The sequence below is a fragment of the Patella vulgata genome, chromosome 1 (genome assembly GCF_932274485.2).
Source record: "Patella vulgata chromosome 1, xgPatVulg1.2, whole genome shotgun sequence".
NCBI classification, from domain to species: Eukaryota; Metazoa; Mollusca; class Gastropoda; family Patellidae; genus Patella; species Patella vulgata.
Window position 1 is genome coordinate 1617393 of NC_065879.2, and position 6899 is coordinate 1624291.

General features: G+C 36.9%; 1 long non-coding RNA gene across 1 annotated transcript; it reads left to right on the forward strand.

Moving 5' to 3' along the window:
• Positions 1 to 852: 852 nt before the first annotated feature.
• Positions 853 to 6685, forward strand: LOC130013515 (uncharacterized). Its single transcript, XR_008788682.1, has 5 exons — positions 853 to 1012; positions 3174 to 3306; positions 4238 to 4370; positions 5012 to 5101; positions 5546 to 6685. It is a non-coding gene; the product is annotated as an uncharacterized LOC130013515 (long non-coding RNA).
• The last annotated feature ends 214 nt before the right edge of the window (positions 6686 to 6899 follow it).

The window sequence follows — 6899 nt, forward strand, 5'->3', positions numbered from 1 at the left end:
TCTTACACGGAATTCTTATATTTGGAGTTGTTTAGTTATTTTGTGTACGGAAAATAAATCAACGATTAGTTTTAAAATTAATTAATAATGGTGCCAAAAAAAATATCAATCTAATTTTTCTTATTTACTCTTGCAATGAGACTCGGTATGTCCAGACTTTTGACAGTTTCTACATATACATGTATACTGTTCTTGTCTGATAGCCTAATTTTACTTTTTCCACATTCGCGGTATCCCCAGTGGTTTCATTCCGTTCTACCCCACTAACCCCTGGGTTACTATATACATGTATGTGGGGGGGGGGGAGACACGTTTTCAAGTTATCCGCCTTTGATGCGTTAATATAAAGAGCACATAATAATACGAAGACCGGACGTTTATATGCCCCTTTTTAAACGTGACTACAAGTGTGGTTCTCGATATTTTGCGATTTGGAATACAATTATCAATTTATTCAAACAACACGTTATTATTAGTTCGAGTAGTCATATTAAAACACACACAATTAGCAATTTATTCAAATAACACTTTATTATTGGTTCGAGTAGTCATATTAAAATAAACACAATTATCAATTTTTTAAAATAACACTTTATTATTGGTTCGAGTAATCATATTAAAACAAACGCAATTATCAATTTATTAAAACACACTTTATTATTGGTCCGAGTCGTCTTTCTGTTGGGTCTGAATAGTCTTTTTGTATGGTCCGAGTAGTCTATTTGTTTGGGCTGAGTGGTCTATCAGTTGGTCCGACTGGTCTTGAACCGAGTGGTCTTTGGTCCGAGTGGTCATGGATTCTTGTCGTAATTGTACTTGAATTTCCAATGCTGTCACCCCTAATACGAAATGATATCTTCCGCAGAGTGACGTAACCATCTTCCATATTGGTATTTTTCTCTGGGAAAAGTTTGTGATATTTCAATTTTTCAAGAGAGAACTTGTTTTCATCGTTGTGATAATTAGTTGTGCAATGGATTTTATCGAACGGGAGTTCATTACAAACACACAGGTAAGTTTATAATAACCAAAGTTAAGTAGTTTGTTCATAATCGAAGAAATCCGTTTAAAATCTACCAAGACTGAGACAGTAAGCATAATTTTGATAAATTATGACTCCATTTTACTTCTTTTCAATTCTTTGGATGACGATTACATCACCTTTTGATACGCCCACATGGAAATGTGGTCGCATATTGTCATCGCCCTCGTCCGTAGGTTTGTCCGTCATCTACAGACCTGATTATTTTGAAATTGATATGTTGTTTATTTTAATGAGATGAATCCTATTTAATTTCAATAATTTCCGTTTCTTCTGGAGTTATGGCCCTTGTTTCACTTTGTGAAATTCATTTGCATCTTTTAAATTAGTGAAACGAAGACGTCTATTAAATTTCTGCGATTTCCGTGAATTATGTCTAGAGTTGTGGCCCTTGTTTCACTTTTTCGAAACTTGTGAACGCGCGAACAACAAAATTATCATCCGATTTGTATGAAATTTGTATGCATTATTTAAATTAGTAAAACACAAAACAAAAAAATCTGTCAAATTTCAACAATTAAGGCCCTTGTTTCAGTTTGTAGAACCTTTGTAAACCCACAAACGACGAAAATTATAATCTTGTATGAAATTTTCTTGTAAATGCCCACATTACCTACTAAAGAATGAATACGCGACAATCCCTGTTGACTGCGCAAACGATTAAACTGCTATGGGCACATGTTTCGTTGCCTGGCAACCTAACTTACTTGATGTTATACTGGCCACATACTACATCCAATTTTTGAACGGTATTAAACTTTTAAATTAATAAATGCACCCATGATGCTGTTTTCTCAGCAGTTATCGATGCGTCGACCATGTTTGTTCTCCCTCACACCAGCTATGAGGTAGTGTGGGATTTGAGAACGGGAACGTGTTCGTGAACGCATTCCAGACTGCTCAAGTCCGACAAGAACCCATTCTCCGTCCGTTCTCTGCACCGGAACACTGTTTCGAATACACCCTAGGGGTATTTAGCAAAGGGAGGAAACCGGAGGACCCGGAGAAAACCCACAAGGCTGGACAGGCGACCCTATTCCTAGTCACATTCAAGTGGGGAATCACATAATAATGGCCTATTTCAAATAAGATATTTGCATATAAAGAAAGTAGGCCTACAGCCTCTTTTCAAATGTGATATTTGCATATAAAGAAAGTACAAACTTAAATCGTCAGTGCTGGATAAACTAGCCAAAGGATTCGGCTGAATCAATTGGCGCTAAACTTCACCTAGTTTATCCACTGACATACGCCTGAATCAAACATGTTTGATATATTTGGCCGAATTGTATTTGAGTGGTGTGTCCGCTTCGCCGAAGCATTCATCTGATTTTAGAATTCATTAGCCAATCACCACTCATTCACAAACTAGCAGTCGAACTGTGACACGGGTGCTACAGCCAACAAATTCCAACTACCATACTATCGGCTTAAATGCACGCCAATGGGACCTCAGGTTTTGTGTTCCATTGAAACGACTAGAAATGAAATGAAATGGGGTTTAACGTCCTACTGTTTTGCTCTGAACTGGGCTAATGAAGACAGGCATACACCACACAGTGTGCTATGAGGGAAATTTTACCCGGACAGCGGCACTGTGGTGTATCGAATTCCAACTGTCAAGGGATCTGTTACGTGCACGCCAACGTGTACACGGGATCTCGCTTTTTCGTATCATCCGAATGACTAGACAGCTGTCCTTGTCAGGCCCTCCGTCCTGCATCACTGACAAGGGGGGAACCACGCCGGAAAATCTGGGTGAACTTTCTCGGCCAATGCAGGGATCGAACACCTGACCTCCAGGCTAGCGAGCCAGCGTCTTACCCACTTAGCCACCTTGACGACTAGGCAGGGAATCCATGCTGAAAAATCCAAATGAGCTTTCTCGGTCAACACTGGGAGCAAACCCGCAACCTCCCGGGTACCAAGCCAGTGCCTTACACACTTAGCCACATGGCTCTCTTCTAATTACTGTGACAGTCCAGTCACATGACAAACAAGGGTTATTAAAACAGATTTTCACGGCTTGGGTAAGATCTTCGGGATTCAAATGGTTTTAGATATCACACAGTTTGTATATGGTAAGGTATCTTAAACAGTTTATTACATGTCACATATTCATATTTTTCAGTTTCAATATTAGATGCCATAGCAAATCAAAGATCATATAATAGAATAAGTCAAAAAACCCAAATATGGAAAAAGAAAGAGCTGAAGAAATGGTGATTTGAGCACCTATGCTTTCTCATAGGTGTTTTTGGAGGGTGAGTGTTCAATTCTAATAGAAAAGATTGTTGTTATGGTATTTTAGAATCTCACCATAATGTGTTTGGCACAATATAGCCCGGTTGGAACTGATGTGACATAAACCTCCATTTCATTTTATTGTTTTGAAATTTAAAATTCAGTTTAGTATAGTAAATTTGTACACGTACATGTATGTGCACAAACAGAATCTTATGTCCAGATACATGTAGATATGACTGTCTCATCTGTGGTGGACCACGGTGGCCAAGTGGGTTAGACACTGGCTCGCATATTTTAAGGTCGCGGGTTTTCAGTAAGACAATGCAGTACAGAGGACTGGGCTAATGAAGTTGGGCATATGCCATACAGTGTGCTACGAGAGAAATTTTGTCTGGTACCGTGACCTTAAGGCCTTCTCTTGTATCAAATTCTAACTGCCAGGGGATCTTTTACATGCACGCCAATGTGTACACGGGACCACGTTTTTTTGTTCAATCTGAATGACTAGACAGCTGTCCTTGTCAGGCCCTCCGTCCTGCATCACTAACAAGAGGAAACCACGCCGGAAAATCTGGGTGAACTTTCTCGGCCAATGCAGGGATCGAACAACCGACCTCCAGGCTAGCAAGCCAGCGTCTTACCCACTTAGCCACCATGACGACTAGACAGAGAATCCATGCTGAAAAATCCAAATGAGCTTTCTTGGTCAACACTGGGAGCGAACCCGCAACCTCCCGGGTAGCAAGCCAGTGCCTTACACACTAAGCCACATGGCTCTCTTCTAATTACTGTGACAGTCCAGTCACATGACAAACAAGGGTTATTAAAACAGATTTTCACGGCTTGGGTAAGATATTCGGGATTCAAATGGTTTTAGATATCACACAGTTTGTATATGGTAAGGTATCTTAAACAGTTAATTACATGTCACATATTCCAATTTTTCAGTTTCCATATTAGATGCCATAGCAAATCAAAGATCATATAATAAAATAAGTCAAAAAACCCAAATATGGGAAAAGAAAGAGCTGAAGAAATAGTGATTTGAGCACCTATGATTTCTCATAGGTGTTTTTTGAGGGTGAGTGTTCAATTCTAATAGAAAAGATTGTTGTTGTGGTATTTTGGAATCTCACCATAATGTGTTTGGCACAATATAGCCCGGTTGGAGCTGATGTGACATAAACCTCGATTTCATTTTAATATTTTGAAAATTAAAATTCAGTTTAGTATAGTAAAACTGTGAACGTACATGTATGTGCACAGACAGAATCTTACTTATGTCCAGATACATGTAGATATGACTATCTCATCTGTGGGGACCCACGGTGACCAAGTGGGTTAGACACTAGTTCGCATATTTTAAGGTCGCGGGTTTGCAGTAAGACAATGCAGAACGGAGGGCCTTACAAGGACAGCTGTCTTGTCATTCAGATTGAACCAAAAAACGTGGTCCCGTGTACACATTGGCGTGCATGTAAAAGATACCCTGGCAGTTAGAATTTGATACAAGAGTAGGACTTTGGGTCACGGTACCCGGCAAAATTTCTCTCATAGCACACTGTATGGCATATGCCCAACCTCATTAGCCCAGTCGGAGCTGAACAGTAGGATGCCGAACCCCATTTCATTTTTTTCATTTTGTTTCGTCTGTGACAAAGCAAACCAACACATTACCAGTCAATTTAAGTCAACTAATACATAGTATGTTTTTTTTCTCAGTTAACTACATCAGAAAGATCAAGACAGTTGGAAATGGCTATTCATATTATGGAAACTTTTTCTCACCAGAGCTTGATAATCAGGTAAAATGTAAGTACCATACATATTTGTATTTTTTATCATCAACTAGTTCTATACACTTGCTTGGTAATCTAGTTATTCTTCTTGGGGCAATGCCTAGGACTCTCCTATTCAAGTCGTGGCATTCTTGATTTTTGACAATCACATCCATTGATTTTCTTCAAGTTGTGATAGACCCTATGTGTATTTTTACAGTAAATAGCAGTATAAAAATGATGGACAATATTTTACTTTTCAAATAGATTTTAATAGGTAATATCCAATTTGTTGTCGATGGAAATAAAATATATTAATCTGCCTGGGTCTGTTACTGGACAAGACACAATAAGTGTTACCCAAAGATGAAACAAAATAGAGACTCAGTCTTGATGTGGCAAAATAAATTGTTTATTTAAACATTGTGAACCATAAATAGTAAGAAAGTATTCTTATTGCCTACTTTTTATTTTTTAGGCTGGAAGATTATTTGATGTATGATAACAACAAGAGATCCCAAGCACCAATATATTTTATAATTCTGGAAAAAAATGCATTTGACCCAATTTTTGAATATTTATTTTTTGTTTTTACTGTTAAATATTCTTCCCAAACACAATTAGATTTTAATTCTCTACAGAAATTTATGTATAATATAGAATGTAAAGTGACATATTAATCACTTAGAATTTGGTCGGAAATTATAAAGTATTTAATAGGCATAATCTAGAAACCAAATGTAGATCAAATATACCCAGAATTACAAAAAACCTTGACCTACATTAAGGTGACTTTCCCTTGCTTATGAAATGAAATAGGGTTTAAAATCCTACTTTTCTGTGTTATTATGGTGATTCTGCCCTACAACCTACTCTTATATCAAATATTTCAACTGTCAAGGGTTGTTTAAAGGGAACCCAGGAGGGCCGAATGGTTAACACACGCACATTGGATCAGAAGGTCTGTCATTGAGTCAGATAATTCAATTGTCAAGGGTTCTTTAAAGTAAACGCAGTGGGGGTAGTTTCAATTCCGGGCTTATACCCAATTATCCCTTGCCATGTCCTACACTACTAACGTGTGGGAACTATGTCGGAAAATCCAGTTGAAATTTCTTGGCCAATGCCTTATACTCACTGAACCACAGTGACTCCTCCTTGCTTTTGACTTGTGATTTTATATATATATTTTGTACATATTATTTAATGTTTGCGATTTTCTCTGATATTTTTTTATTTTTCAATCCTGTAATCTTGATGCTTTGCTCCTTTTATGTACAAAATATTCATTTTGTTTGTTGTTTTTTTTTAATGAGGAAAAGGTTCTACATCATTTTATTACTCCTGCAAAATAGTGCATTTTTCTTTTGTTAGTTTTCTGTGTATGCTAGTTATTTCCAGATGCCTCACAAATCACTTGTAATATGACTTTGTAGCACTTTTCAGTTTCTTAAAGTATTTCAATTTAGTGCATAATTAATCTAATTAGGTCTTGGTTTGGATGTTATTAAATTTAGATATATTTGAATTATATATTTTTGGGGTATGGGGTAGGGATCTTTCTTTTCTCAGTTCTTGTTTTCGGGTAAAGAAAAAATTAAATAGCTATTTTGTATTTTGTGATGTGGTGGGGGGGGGGGCAAAGTATAACAAAAACTTTATTAGTATTAGAATTATATCTCTGTTTTTTCTGTTAACATTTCAAATGATGTCTATTTAGTTTTGATTTGGTGGTGTTAATTTACTTTTTCCTATCATTTTATGAATAAATGATAATTTAACAAATAAAATTGTTACCTCATTTATCAAACTTTATCAAACTTTACAGGTTA